Source organism: Poecilia reticulata, chromosome 13 (genome assembly GCF_904066995.2).
Source record: "Poecilia reticulata chromosome 13, P_reticulata-male-v2, whole genome shotgun sequence".
NCBI lineage: Eukaryota > Metazoa > Chordata > Actinopteri > Cyprinodontiformes > Poeciliidae > Poecilia > Poecilia reticulata.
Genome location: NC_088842.1, coordinates 647,145 through 662,991, shown reverse-complemented (window position 1 = coordinate 662,991; position 15,847 = coordinate 647,145).

Below are 15,847 nucleotides of genomic sequence, written 5' to 3'. Positions count from 1 at the left end.
ATAATAGTCAGTTCCTCTCTGACTCCACCAGAGAGATGTCCACTCACTAACAGATTGTCTTCAGGTTGTTGTTCTGTTCATGACGTTTGGTCAGAGACACCAACATGCTCCTCTACTGCATCACACAGTCTTCAGTCTCTGAGTCGGACAGTCAGTGTTGGTCTCTGGATCATAACAAACAGAAACATAACAATGAGGAATGGAACGAAGGAATACATTTTACTACAACTCTAACAACAAGCATCAATTACAGAAATGTAGAGTTTTAGAGATATTAACACTTACATAATCATTTTTGGAGCTTGAATCTTCCTAGAATCCATGGAGGGATCAGGAGGGAGAGGTTAGGCTGACGACTGGAGATTCATCCTCAACCAGACTGGTTCTAATATACAAAAGGCAATAAAAGGATTAAAACATGCTGCAAAACGTATATAAGACACAACAGCGGGAATAATGCTCTAAACAGTTTTTAAAGGAAAAAATCGATCAGAAAGGTTGATAAATCTGACCAATATGCATGTAAACGTTAAACATCATGAAAAAACATATTGCAGATTATTACGGATCTGTTCAAGTTAGCCTATAATTTGATTTAATGTTCACCGGCTTGATATTTTCCAACATTTTACTCCGCTAACATTCGGCATGCTAAGCTAAATATGCTAACATTCGGCATGCTAAGCTAAACATGCTAACATTTGGCATGCTAAGCTAAACATGCTAACATTTGGCATGCTAAGCTAAACATGCTAACATTCGGCATGCTAAGCTAAACATGCTAACATTCGGCATGCTAAGCTAAACATGCTAACACCGAGCCGTGTGGCGAACGTGACGTCTATCATACAGGTTGAGCTCAACTCAAAATTATAGTTATAAACCATCTCAGAAAAAAAGTAACTTACCAAGCGCAGTAAATAACTCAGACATGTGGAAAGTAAATAGTCCTGAAATGACTTGGCTTCTGTCGCTTCACTTCGGTGGGAGTCAGTGAATTAACTCCTTCAGTGTTAGAGCCGCTGGTGGAGTTCAGAGTTAAGAAGTGAAGTTATTGATTCTATTTTAACAGCTCTAGATTTGATACGGAAACACTTTGATTTAACACTGGATTTTAACTACTAATAATATACACCCCAGAGATACATGAACAGAATGTGACTCTATAAGTGTAAAATTAACTCTGCTTTTGCACAAAGTCTACTAACACCAAAACATTTAACACTTTTGAATTTGCTGTGCAAGATGTCAACAAAAGCTACTAATAAAATGAGCTTTTGGGTTGTATTTCATCAGACAACTGGGGGATTTTCTGCATCACAGTTTTATTTCAAGATGTTCTTTATGTTTGTTTTTTGTTTAAAAATAGCTGAACGAAGCAGAACTTTTTCCTAGCTTCACACAACAGCCTCTGACACGTAAAATTACAGCTTGAAGCCCTACATCACGACCACAACCAGTAACGTTAACTGAATGTTGCTTGTTTTGTCAGCTTTTGCTCACCACTTTTCTCTAACTGTATCCTCACTGAGGAATAGGTGGAAAAACCCCAGAGGCAATCAGAGGCCTGTGGCTGAGCTCAACACAGACTGAAGAAAGGAAAATGTTCTGAAAGGAAATTTGAAAGAAGATGATTTTCATAAAACAATGCTGCTTTTTGAGAGTTCAGCAAATGAATAAAAAACACAATTCTGAAATAATTAGAAAATTTGTTGAAGTGTAAAAAAAATTAGGCAGAAATGTTGATTTGTAAAACTAGTGACCTATCTTAAAAAATAGGTAAACTCACAACTTTACTAATCTTTTTGCTATAAAAATTAGCAAAATTACAAGACAAAAATCTGGATATACAACAAAAACGGCTTGTGGAAAAAGAACAAGCCGTTTTTGTTTTTTGTTGTAAAATAAAAGACATACAAAATAATCAAGTCTTAAATAAATGTGTGTAATTTCTGTTTTCTACTTGAATCCTGACAGCACACAAAGATGCCATGTCCTCAACACAACCCGGTTCAAACCAGACAAACTGAGCACCCAAGAGGGTAAAACCTTTAAAACTGAAATGAAAAAAATAAGTTTCAACTTGCAGACTCCTTCTGCACTTTTCCATCTGCCTGAATTTAAATGAGACGTCTGACTTTGAAGCTGTTGCCAAGTTCCCTAACGTATGTCAGAGGGTCTTTGCCAGAGAGCTGAAAGACACCTTGAGTTCGGGTGAACAAAGAGTTTGTTGGGGTCTGCGGCACCGCAGTGGTCCACACCGCCACATCGCTCCAGTATATGTGTTAGTGAGTTTCATTGTGTGTGTATGAGGAGGGACTCCACCGACAATATGAAGACCATGTAAAGGCCAAAACCTGCATTGTTCAGCACTGAGTGGTGACACCAGCAGACCCCAGCATCGCACAGTCTACCAAGCAACAGAGCCAAGAAGGAGCGGGGGGTCAGTGGAGGTGAAGAACCGAGAGGTGAGGAAGTGGCCCCTTCACAATATCACACAGTGTAAAAAGACAGCCGCTGCCAAGCCAACAGGTAGTATTTACTCTCTCAGCTTTGTTCATACACAGCAAACATCAGCAGAACGCGGCACCACGCCCCATTCAGGAGCACCAACAGTCACCAAACAGCAAGGCTGGACAAAACGGAGCTCTGGAGCACATTAGCAAGGTGGTAACTTACCAATTTGCCTTCACGTTTAGCTTCCAAGAACTCTACTCTGCGAGGCCTACGTCGCTGTAGCAGAAGGTAGAGGCTGTCACGTCCACCGTGGCCCATCAAAAAAGAAAAAAGATTTAAAGACTACAAACAATAAACTGCCCCAAAAAAAGCAGCTCGGGCAGCAGAGGGGTGAGGAAAGAATGAGACAAATAAAAGAAAGCAAAGCGAGGAAGAGCAGAAACTGTAAAGAGGGAGAAAGGAAGGGAGAAAAATGAACTAGTTTTCAAACAATTTGACCGCGTGCCAGTAATTATCACAACTACCCAAAAAATCAAAAAGTGCAGTAATCGTTCAGCCTGTTAATTGTACAAGCTGCTTTGCTGCACTGCGAGCGAATGACAAGCAACATCTGTTTGTAACACAGCCAGGATCGCAGTCCAAAACGAGGAAGAAAAAAAGTGAAAATTGGCTTGGTTTTTCTCTCTTTTCAGTATTAAATTCTAAAACTCTCCTTGTCTCTTTGACTCTCTCCTTCGCTAAGCACAATGAGGCAAAGCACAGAACAGAGAGAGGGGAGTGTGGAGACTCGGTGAAGGGAAAACGCAGCCATGAAGCCGTCCTCTTGTCACCCCTGAACCTCTCCCCTTTTCTTTCCCCTCCTCTTCATTTCCCCCCCTCCCCCCTTCTCGTTCTCCTTCTCTGCCTCACATCTCTCTTCTCCCTCCACCCTCCACTCTCCAACACAACAGGGACAGTAGAGTCCAGGTATAGCTTCTCCTCACTGAGTGCTTCTCTTCCCAAAATGCGGCTCACACACCACACTTGCCCCCCCCACAACATCTCACACAGCCAGAAGCACACTGACACTTGCACTTACACACTTGTGGAAATCCCAGACAAAAGTGTGTGCACAGAACACACACACATACACCCACATTTCTTGGAAAGCTTCCCTGCACTAAAAACAAATACCAATCTTTAGTTAGCCTCAGCTGCGAATAGAAAAGAAGTCATTCCGGGACTTGGCTCTGGTTTGTGGAGGCACGGATCCGGACCAGTCGTCCATATGCCTGCTGTTCGCAGCTCGGAGCGCCTCCAGATTTGACTGCATCGGACCGTGAAACATTTCTTCTACTTCTCTTGCATTGTATGTTCTCCCTCCTTTCAGCTGTTTTGCAGCTCAAATCATACAACCATCACTGTCCATGGAAACGGGGGCCGGGGGGCCGGGGGGCCACCTCATCGTGTTCTGGGCCAGGTGGTCAGGGTTCTCCAAATAGATATGACAATGCACAACTTCTGCTCTATTCTAGGACATAGATCCATGCCTAGTAGATCAATACAGCACTCAGAGGCAGGAGAGAGGTCTTCAAATTAAGACTCACACACACATCACAGTATGGAGCTAAAACAGTATCATAATTCACTGATTATTAATTATGATACAAGATTCACACTCGTATTTCTGATGCAAACATAAATATATCTTGATTGATAAGCTGTTTCTGGCCTGTGAGTTGAAGAAATGCACATCAATGTGTATTTTGGAGTTGGGTACATATTTTGGCAGATTGCATATTCCACCTTGTAGGATAAGTTAAAAAAACAATCACTGTGTTTCTGAAAAGCGTGACTTAAGTGAATTATTACATTGCTAAGATAATTTATCATTAAAGGACCATGGCTTTGTAATAATTCATAATATACAAAGGCTATTATAATCTTGAATAAATTCAACTATATAAAAAGACACTAGCCTGATGCTATTAGCATGCAGAAGCGCTGGCATAGTTCGGTAGCAGAACTTACTCACATCGCTAGCTTGTGTTGAAAGTTGCACAATTAAATCACTTAACATTAATAATGGAGATAAGTAGCTAAATATGTTAAGATAGATATTTCACTTACAGCTCTTCTGTCAAAGCCGGGAGCCAAGCTGAGCTCTAAACTGTCTGTGCTTTAGCATAGATGCAGCCTTTTGGAATGGGTTAGTGTGATTGGTTGAAACATAGGTTACCCCAAAATGGGGATCCATTCATATGATTGGCTCAAACAAGGAAGCTATCTGATTGGTTGCTGATCATCCAATCAGATAGACCATTTATTAAAAAAGACATTTGTGGATTGAGATGTCAGAGGAGTCTCATCAGGCCAGAAGCAGCTTGTAAATCAAGATATATTTGTGTTTGCATCAAAAATACAAGTGTGAATCTTGTTCTGTGCATTTGTGAATTATGAAACTGTTTTAGCTGCGTTACATAAAAGAACGACAAGTTTATACAAATTAATTGGAGCAGAAGAAGGAGATTCCTCTTAGGAGTTAAATCTGGTTCCAACAACGGAACCGCTCGGCTCAAACAGCTGTGAAGGACTGTAAAAGTCAAAACACAGTTCAAGTTATATTAAAATGTAAAACGTGTTTCTACGTTAGGGCCAACTTTGACTGGCTATGTAACTAAAGAGATGAGAACCTCGTCCTGACACATTACAGGAATTGTGGGTATTTACTTGAAGGGAGCGGATGAGTCCAAACTAAACTGCAAAAACAATTTCTGTGGAGAACTTCATGCAGCGTCTCCCAGTAGCAACCCTAGAACATTTTTATACACTGTAAAACATTTGAAGGTGATTTAACTTGACAATAAAAGTCCACCTGCTGCCTTGAAAATGCAATTTAAATCAACAGGAAAACTGTATTGCATTTAACTCAGAAATTAAAGTTCATAAAATTGATTTAATAAGAGACAATCTGTCTAAACATTGTTTTTTAAGTTCATTAATATTGTATTGAGAGTTTTAACTTAATGCTGCAACTTACAACAAATAATTATTTCACAATATGCAAGAAAAGAACCTAGTTAAAGAGCACACATTTCACTATCAAGTCAAAATAATCATTTATTTATTTTAGAAGATTTTAAGTTCTAGTTTTGAAGCGTATGAACTAAAAGTCGGATCTGAAATTTTATTAAACATCACAATGAATTCTGCTCAACATTTAGTGCGAACAGGACATTTTCCTTTGGCTTTGCCACCTGTCAGCTGCATTAACATGAGATAACTAACACAAGCGTCAGATCAGTGTAACACACTTCCATCTCTTTCACGGTGCAACACAGATTACAAAAACATGCCACTAAGCACCCTGCATGGGAAATAGTTCCCACTCCTGTCTTTTTCATTCAGTATTTTTAAGTGCTAACCTTAAAACTCCAGTTCATTCAACTCTTGGAAGTTTGACAAAACTTAAAACTCACAAAATTTATTTGACAGAGTAGAAGATAGACACAAAATATATGGCTCAAATGTTTTACAATTTAGGGATTTAGAGACCATTTAAATGGAAACTTTAGCTTGGCAGAAAAGAGGATAAGTAAATATAAATGTGATGGGGCTGAAGATCATGTAAGAATTGGGCACCAGGACAATTTCTGTATATCTGTCATAACTGACTCAGAAAACAAGTAAATAAAATAAAATAATAGAGATTTGAATCAGCCATATTCTGTTCTGTTGTACACAAGTTCATTTCGTTTTTTATGACATACAAATTTTTGACAAGTTGGATAGTCTATGTGTTCTATTGGTTCAAGGCAAATGAGATGTTGCCTTTGTACCTTGTTTTCTTTCAACAAAGATATTAAATTAAACATTGTAAATTGAAGATGAATGGAGCTGGATTATTGCCACTTTATTAGCAGAAATAAACTAATTTTGAATTAGGGTTCCATGGAGGCTTGGGCTGATCCTGAACGCACACCTAGTGAAGAGTGTAACACTTTATTTGTGTGCATAAGACTGACATGACACTGTCATGAAATGAACATGAATGAGTCTTTATGACTGTATATGACTATGATCATGAAGTGTTGCTTGGTAAATGATATTTTGAATGAAAAGTTGCATTAAAAATGCATTCAAAGTGTTAACTTTGCATAATACTTTTAAAGAAAAGTCCCATTATACTTGTATTAGAAGTCCATTAAAAGGGTTATCTCTGCATTAAAAGTGTCATTATTTCCCAAATGGGACTTTATGACAGCAGTCATGAACATTCATGAAGACTCCTTCATGTTCATGGCAGGTCTTGTGTTGTGTCATGTCAGTCTTATCCAAACCCCTTCAAAGAAAGTGTTACTATGAAGAACGTTGTGCACATAGAGCTGTTTGGAGCAAAGCTGACAACTATTAGCATCAGAACAACAGAATAACGAGGCCGTCAGAATCAGAGGTCCCTTACAGCACCTACCAACAATTGTGGTTTTGGCATTTATTTGTCACAAGCTCTCCTAGGCTATGATGGGGAATTACTGTCTGACTGAATTTGCCACTGAGCAATTTCAATTCCTGGGTCCGTCCTTTTGTAGCTAATCCTACAACCCGCCGACCACATCTTCTATGACCTTCTCCTCATAGATGGAGGTCAAAAGTCAACATAATGAAATAATGTTGTGACCTCTTCTTGGGCCGTGACTATCTTAACCTTTGATGTTTGGGTTCCAAGATGTCCCCCTTTTTTTGGAGAGTACTCAACTATCCTCATACTAGGTTTATTTATTTATTAGTCTTTTTCTTAACAAATTTGATTTTCAGTCATAAAAATGACACAATGTTTATGCTCTATGATCTCAAAAAACCCTTTAAATATTTTATGTGAAAACCATAATGTTTGAACTTTAAACGACTTTAAAATGCTCAGCAGATCAATACAGAGATTTCAAAACAAGACTGACGTGGCTTCATTCTGAGTCATTTGAATTTTAAAGTTATTGTAGATGAACGTCAGACCAGAACACTGAAGACTGCGAGAATCAGTTCAGCAAGTGATGAAAGCCTGTATAGGAGTGAGCAGCTATTTTCTCTAATAGGCTACATGAGTAACAGTGACTGAGGTCAAAGGTTAGAACATTGGCTGAACCCAGGTTTTCTAAACAATCCTTTGAACTGTAAAACAAAATATATTTTGTTTCTTGTTGGCAGCAGCACACGGTGTAGCTGGATGACACAAGGAGACCCAACAATCCTCAAATAAAACTTTCCATTTACTTTACACGAATAGTCATCAATATCGTAAAAAGAGTTTGCACCATGTTCATTCTGACTATTCAAATTTACGTTTGGAGTTTGCATGTTCTCTGTGGAGTTCCATGCATAACTTGCTGACATGGGCAAAAAGGCATGACATAAAGAGGAAGCAACCTTTGTGTTGTTTTAATATACAAGGACAGTTCCAGTGATTCTGAAGGAAAAGCGTGATGTTGTGCTTGAGGTAACAATGCTTCTCAGATTTATTTTCACCAAAGGTCCTTCAAACTCCTACAAAATCTCCATGTTTATTTGTTCTATTCATCTTATGACTTATTAGATAAAAAACAAATACAGTTTCTTTAAGACATTTTAAGAAAGCAAATGAAACATGTTTAATGATTATTAGAAAAATACCGCCTTCAAAAATTCAAGGACCAGTTCAGGGGAAGAGGATCTTTATACCACATCAACAAGTCAATCTTTCTAAGCCTCTCTTGTGATTTAGTCACATTGACTTTGACATTACTCACTCCAGAACAATCTGTGGCACACAGATATCTCCCAAAAAGTTTTCCTCAAAGAACAGGAAAAGATATATGCCTTAAATTCAAAATAGAGCCACAGTAATCTGTCTGTGATGAAATTTTACTGTGTCAAGCCTTAAGTCTGAGTCAGGGTTTATGAGATGTGTTTCCTGCAGTGCTTGTAATCCCCTCAGATTGCTTTCCATGCAGAAATAAAATTTGCATGATACCGTCTTATAGATCAGGGATTATGAGTTGTGAGTCAGAGGCACCTGATGAACCCAGGTTTGATTTGTAGGGAGTTTATTATGAGGAGACAGGTCAGAGTGCGGAAGCTCTCTGAAGGCTGTTCCCATTCTGCTGACGATGGCTGAAATGGTTTAAGAGTTTTAACTTTACCCTCTTTACTCAAGAGTCACTCCACTATGTGGATGATGCCTTATCCTTTCATCAAAGTTTGTCTTTGGTGTTGTAACACAGCGAGACTATCACCTCTTTCTAAAATGTCTCTGTCTGTAACCTTTCCATCTTCTTTTCTCTCTCTTCTACTTCCGTCTGACATTCTGCTCACGCACTGTGGCAGCCCTCCTCCAATCGCTGGCAATAATCCACACCTCAGACCCCCCAGACACACTGTCTGCTCTCCCACAATGCACCTCAGCTCCAAAACTTTCCCATACACATTTGGCCTTCTCATTGTGCCCCTACTTCTCCCTCCCTCTAACGTCCCATTTCTTTCATTCATTCTTCCCGTGGCATTTCATCGGCCAGTTTTCATTCACCCTGTGTAGTTTTCAAACTATCCAAATGTCCCTTTTATTTTCTTCTCCATTCAGCTACGACCCATCTGGTTGAAACATCAGCGAGAATTTCCCAGACTTTATCTGATGTAAAATGATGATCGCCATACTTTGAATGTTTGTTCTTACATTGACCATAGACAAATTTATAGATTATAGACGCACATATTTAACACTGAGAAGAGTGCTAAAATAACCAATTCACATAAAATAGTAATAATATGGCTTTTTATTTATTTATTTATTTATTTTACAAACGTCTTAATACCTGGTTCACATGGCAAGATCATAGCATTACTGGCTGATTTTCAAAACCTGAGAGTCCTACATGCATGATAATAAAAAAATTCAAGGTGGAACAAATTTGGTCATACAGGGCACGAGCAACACACCACACACAAACCGATTTCACTACTCAATATGTCTGAAAGGAAACTTTACAAAACTTCTCAAGTTCAAACATGAGTTCAGAGTGAACAAACATGGCTGACTGGGAAGAAGTAAAAGCAATAGCTTCCGATCCATTGCAGCTGTTTTGTAACACTGGTGTTAGACTCCATATGTCAATACTTGGACCCTCTGGTTCTGTTCTAGACAAAAACAGCTCATTTGCAGCAGAATGACTCCCAGACACATCCAAATCAGAGCATCAGTTTTGGGAACTGAACTTGGAAGTGAAGAGCTTTTGCCAAGTCATGTACATAGAGCCTAAAGGACAGACTACATCAATCCTTTATATGTAATCCATCCTACATCTAAAGGATTGACTTTAGATGTAGGATAAAAAAGATCAGTCTCTAACCTTGAAAAACCCGATCGTTTCCTCACTTTCGGTTGACTTCAGCAACACCAGGTTTTTTCCCATGTGTAGAGCGAGGCCTGTCAGGTAGTGTGCATAGGGAGAAAGGGTGAAGAAGATGGTCAGGCTGTTGCTAATTCCTACAATTTCAAAAAGTAGAAAAGATGCAGATTGTTTAGTTCTCAGACTCATCTCCTGTGAGACCAGTGGGGTATAAGTAGGCCTGCAAGGAAACTATAGGAAACTGGAGTCTTGGCCTTGTGGGGTGTGTTTCTGCTGTTTTCCCACCAGGAGGAGCCAAGCGGTTGCTGCCCAGAGGGCGTGTTCCCTGTACACCTGCATGTAATCGGCATCATCTACTTGAGTATAAGAGGAGAGGGCAGCCAGAACTCCAGCGCTTGAGTGTTTACCTGTAATGGTACTCAGAGCCCCTCTAAGCTTAGCTTTTTGATCTGTTCTCAGTGTTCTGAATCTGACCTTTCCTCTGACCTCCTTGCAGGATTCCCTCATGGCTCATTGGTAGATATCCACAGAGCTGCCCGAGTGCCTCAGTCCAGTTACCAAAGACCACCTCAAGAAGATCCATACTGGCGAATACCCGCTCCCCATCCTCCAGTCTGACGATTAACTGTCCACCTTCCAACGTACTACGACCATCTACCTCCAGTGACCTCCTACTCCTCAAATCATCTGAACCTGGACCGGACGCCTCTAAACCGCACAAGCAACCCAAGCTCCCGTGAACCAACCACTCCCCCCTGGAGGAACATCCTCATCACACTCAGTAAGCTGAACCAGTCGTCAGTCATTTGCTTTGAAAACAGTTTTCTTACTTCACCGCTCTCTCAGCCTCCAGAACTAAGATGATCCAGACCCCATGGTCCCACAGCAAGAAAACTCTCCACACACATTCATTGTTCAGCTCCAAAAGAAACTTTTATTTTACTGATTCTCATTCTCCTGTATGTGTTTTTGCATGTGGGTCAAGTGAGTTGCTACCAACATGACAGAAACCTTACTTAGTTATCCAAGGAAACCTTAGACACCTTAATTGGATATCTAAGAAACTTTTTAAACTACTTTGAATAATTAATTGAGCATACTGTTCTGTTTGATAACTAGGATCAATTGGAATGTATGTGTGACTGTATTGAAATTATTTTTTTTAAAGTGCCTAGAAACATTTAAGTGGCGCTATAGAAATAAACAGAATTGAATTGAAAGTCTAACGAATGTATAAGGATATGAAGGCTGAGGATTTAGGTGTTCTAAATTTGAGACTTTAATGATAAATCATAAAAGTACCTGCTGAAAACACTGCAGGGTGAATTCATCAATTGTTCTCCTAATCTTCATTGAGATACCAAGCTCTTTAACATTCTTCAACTAAATAGTCACCAAAATATCCCTTGTCTGTTGACTCCATGGAAAGAAAAGACTATTCTTCAAAGGTCGCTAGTCAGCATCTTTTGCCTTGGACTGCTTTTCTAAGCTATGACAGTATTTTCCTCAGAAGGATTCATGTTTATCAGTGATCTCCAGTTTTGGGAATCTTTCTGTTGAACTAAGAAGACAAAGCCCAGAGGATCACAACTGAAGATGCGGACAGACACGATGGAAGATGCAGATGCAAACGAGAGTTGATTGTTGATAAAGATCTGTCAAATATATCTTAATAAGAACTCTCTAGGCTTAATCTATAGGTTTTTATTAACCCTTGTGTGTGCGAGGACTGAGGCAAGGACTTTGGCAAATGATACAAGTTTTACATGTGTGGGGTCGGTTGGACCCCATTTCTACATACAAGGGTTAAAACCTGAGCAAGGGAAAGCTATGAAGAATTGTATGTTTTCAAGTTGGAACTAATTTTTTTTTTTTTTTTTTTAGGGGACTATAAGCAACTTTTTGACAATTTTTGTAGCATTTTCCACATGCTGTTATGTTTTCCCTGTCACTGCCCCTCCACTCCTACTTGCTTGGTTTTGCTCTTACTTGTGCTGCTGCCCATTTAAAACCCTGTTCTGCATTCACTCAGTGTGACATTGTTGTCATCCTTGTCATAGTTTTGAATGGTCGATACTCTGACGGTGTCCCTGACCTGTTTCCTGCCTCCTGATCTTCTGCTTCCTCTTCTCCCTGCTCTGCCTGTGAACCTTGCTATATGTATCTGGACTCAAGATTTGTTCTTCCTTCTGTCTGGATCTGCCTAACCTGTTGCTTACTTGGACAGATGTCCTGAGGTTTGGACTGTGAACACTAAAACCCAGAGTCTTGGATCTACGTGACTTTGACTTTCCCTACATTGCTGGAGTTTCCTGACTCTGTGACGTGTTAATAATAAATCATAGTTTCTGGTTTCCAGCGTTTAGTGTTTTCCATCTTTATGGTCCTGTGGGTGAAACAGTCCCTGGTAAACAGACATACTCATTTTCTCAACAGGATTAAAGTTTAATGAGGTCTGAGTTTCTGAAGAGAATCTCCTGGGAAATCACTTCTGTCAGGCAAACCCTCACTTTCTGTTTCCACAATACTTTGTGTTTGTCCTCCCAGTCACTCACCTAACAGTCTTTTTCACAGTCTGTCTTGAAAGCTGAGCCCACGTAGAATTAGGAAATTATCTTGCACACTCTTAGTTTTGGAAATAAAACTTGTTTGGTCATGGTTCCTACTCTGATTTGTACTTTTTTCTTTAGATTTGATTATTTTTTATTTTCCCATATCACTAGCTGAATCATTGGTTAGTACACAGTCTCGTTATTAGGTCCAGGTTAAGGGACTTAAATTGATCAGGGTTAGAAAAATGTCATAGCTGGATTTAAACTTGAAACTCATTCTAAATCTATTGCTTCCTGGTGATATTATTAGGTCACAACAACCCTGTCAGTGCCTGTTTCACATTTTGCCTTAACATTGACTGCCTCATGTGAATGCTGTGCTTATCAACTATAGTGTGTCTGAGTCTGTTTTTCTATGAGTCTGAAGTCTCATTAAAAATATTCATGCTCCTTGAACATGTTCACATTTTTCATATTACAATGACAAAATTTGTTTTTTATTCAAATCTTATACAATGGATGAACAGAAAGGAATGATTAATTATGAACTGAAAGGAAACGAATTCCTACTTTACTAAGGTTTTGACAAATTAAATTCTGAAAAATGTAACACTCATTTGTGTTCAGCTACACTGAAACTGTAACAGAGGCATGCCATGAAGGTGCTGCTTGGAAATATTTCCAATCATGAGAAAGAGGGATGGCAGGAAAACATACGGGGACATCACCCATCTCTCTTATTAAGCTGCTGCTGTTTTACAGTCCTGAACAGCCTGGAGCTCACGCCAGTTTGGAATATTGCCAACTTGCTCTACAAGGAGCAAAACACACGTTTAACTAAAAACATAAACTCAGTTTAATGCATTTTCTAAATTTCAGATGAAGTTTACGTATCAAAATAACATAAATGTTAAAGATAATTATAACTGTAATGTAATAATTTTTGCAGCATAAGGAAAAAGTGCCATCCCCTGTTCTTTATTTTTGTTAAGGTTGTTATATAGTGCTTTGTTAGCTGATTCAGTAAATAGGTTTCAGTATTTTAGAAAACATAAATCTCATATTTTCAGTTTATATATTGTTATGGAGTAATTCTGATTCCGAGACAGTTTTTAATCAAAATCATGTAGTCGACTGAAAGACATTCGGCTGTTTGCTTTTCTTTCCACCCTTTTTTTTTGTTTCCTTCACAACCGCGTTTCCCTTCCTCGCCATAAGCCTCCCTGCCAACCTGCCCTCCCTGTCCTCAAGTGACCTCACTCGGCCTGACAGTGTCAGTCCTTGTTTGAATGGGACACAGCAGGTGTTGCCGCTGAAAGCCGATTGCCATGAGTGGAACTGTCTACAGGCTGTCTGTCAGACTAACACATCTTCATAATGCTCACAGCTAGGCTTTGCTGTCTCTAGTCCCAACCAGCTCCACCACATTTTCTGTTACATTGTCACTTCCAGAGGAGTTTTTAATCTAATTTGTCATCAGAAAATGGGAAGAAATGTAAAAATATAGGCACAGATGAAAGGATTTCCAAACACGGAGTAATCATCCATTTCAGGAAAGGATGACAAAAAATGGAAGAAAGGGGGCATTTAATTATTAGAAATTGTCCAACACTTCGCTGTGCAGCTACTGTCTGGTTGCAGACTAGTCAAACTATAGCCAAGCCATTAGCAAGTCTATATAATTGGACTTAAAGGTTTTATATAGAAAGCAAATCAGATTCCATCACTGTCACATTTTGGCTAAATTTGGCATTTTGCACTTTTCCAATTTTATAAGTCATAATCTTTTAAAATAGATTTTTCAGTGTTTAAATGGATTTGCACCTACACCATGAAGTGATTGTATACAGACATTGCAGGGCAACAGCAGCTCAAGCGGCTTTAAATGGAAATTGTAAGGTCCCCTTTCGAAGAACCACTTTTGCTCAAAGTGCTCTGTCCGTGCAGTTTGGAACTCGCTTCCTGTTGATTTAAAGTCTGAAACCAGTTTTAGTACGTTCAAAAAACAAACAAAACTCTGGTTATGTCAAAAACAGAACTGTATCCATACTTAATGTTTATGTTTTACTGTTTGTGTTTATGTTGTCAACATTATGTTGTGCTATTTTAAATAATTATTACTTCATTTTTTACTAGTTTTAAGATGTACTGTTTAAGGGGACGAGTGATGCAAATTAGCTGTTGCTATTGAACTATGACGCAAACATGGGACTGCTGTTCTGATCAGTTTGTCTAAGTCGATGTGTCTCTGTCCCTATCAAATAAACTTAAATAAAAAAATCTGGGCTTCATTCGGTCCAGTCCGATGTCAGAGGAAAAATGAAGAGCAGGAAGTGGAGGGTGTGTGTTTGCAGCTGATTGGACTTTGGTGCACGGATGGCTCACTTTGTGCCACATGCCGATAAGCTCAGTGAAAGCAGAAGGACCGAAATTAAAGCCAGCTGTGCAGAGCAGGCAGCCACACAGACACTCTGTCAACACGGAGGGTGGTGCAGCACAAGAACAACATTTAGGATAATGCTAACTGTTTTAATAAAAGGTAAAATATTCCATTTATGTACACACAGATGACCGTAAAACTTTAATATGTCCTGTACTTCAGTGTTTTTCAACCTCTGTGCCGCGGCACACTAGTGTACCGTGAGTGATCGTCAGGTGTGCCGTGGAAATGATCCAATTTCACCTACCGTATTTTCCGGACTATAAGCTGCTACTTTTTTCCTACACTGAACATGCGGCTTTTCTGTGGATTTTTCTTCAACCACCAGGGGGCTCTTTAGCAGGAAGTGAATCATTGGAAGTCAAAATTGGAAATAAAAGAACGCGCTAATTTTCATTTAGAACAAGCACATGCTAGCAGCAGACACGACGGAGAAATGTTTTCAAACTCCATATGATGCAGCTTCTAAGTTGAGGAGTATCGATCTGGCAGGACAGGAGGGAAATGGAGCCGCTGCAAGTAAACTCGGCGTGAACAAAACCGGATTTGGAGTCGGAAAACTGCGTCCTTAATATATCCAGCAGTTATTAGGACACAGCCCTCTGCTGCCCTCTGCTGGGTCCTTATGGGAAACCGAGAGCGGCAGAGATACCAGCGGCCTGTAGCCCGGTGCGGCTGATATATGCAAGTTTCCAGAGGGGGGTTCAAAAGATTTGAAGGTATGGTTTATAGTATGGTGCCCTCATAGTCCAGAAAATACGGTAATTGGTCTTAAAATATTTTTTGAAAACGAATTAATTATCTGCAAATAATGCCATCTTTGAGTGTCTTTGCTGTAGTTGTGACTAGCAGCATAATCATGTAATTTTATTATCACTAGATGGCAGTAGGTACAGAGCATTTTACATTAAAACAAGAGAATTAGTGATGCATGAACATTACTACATTCATGCATCACACACACGACAGTGTTGTGGCTGTTCAGGTGTATTTTTGAAGTGGACCTGTTAAGTGCAATTTGAAATAAGAAATGTAAAATGTGA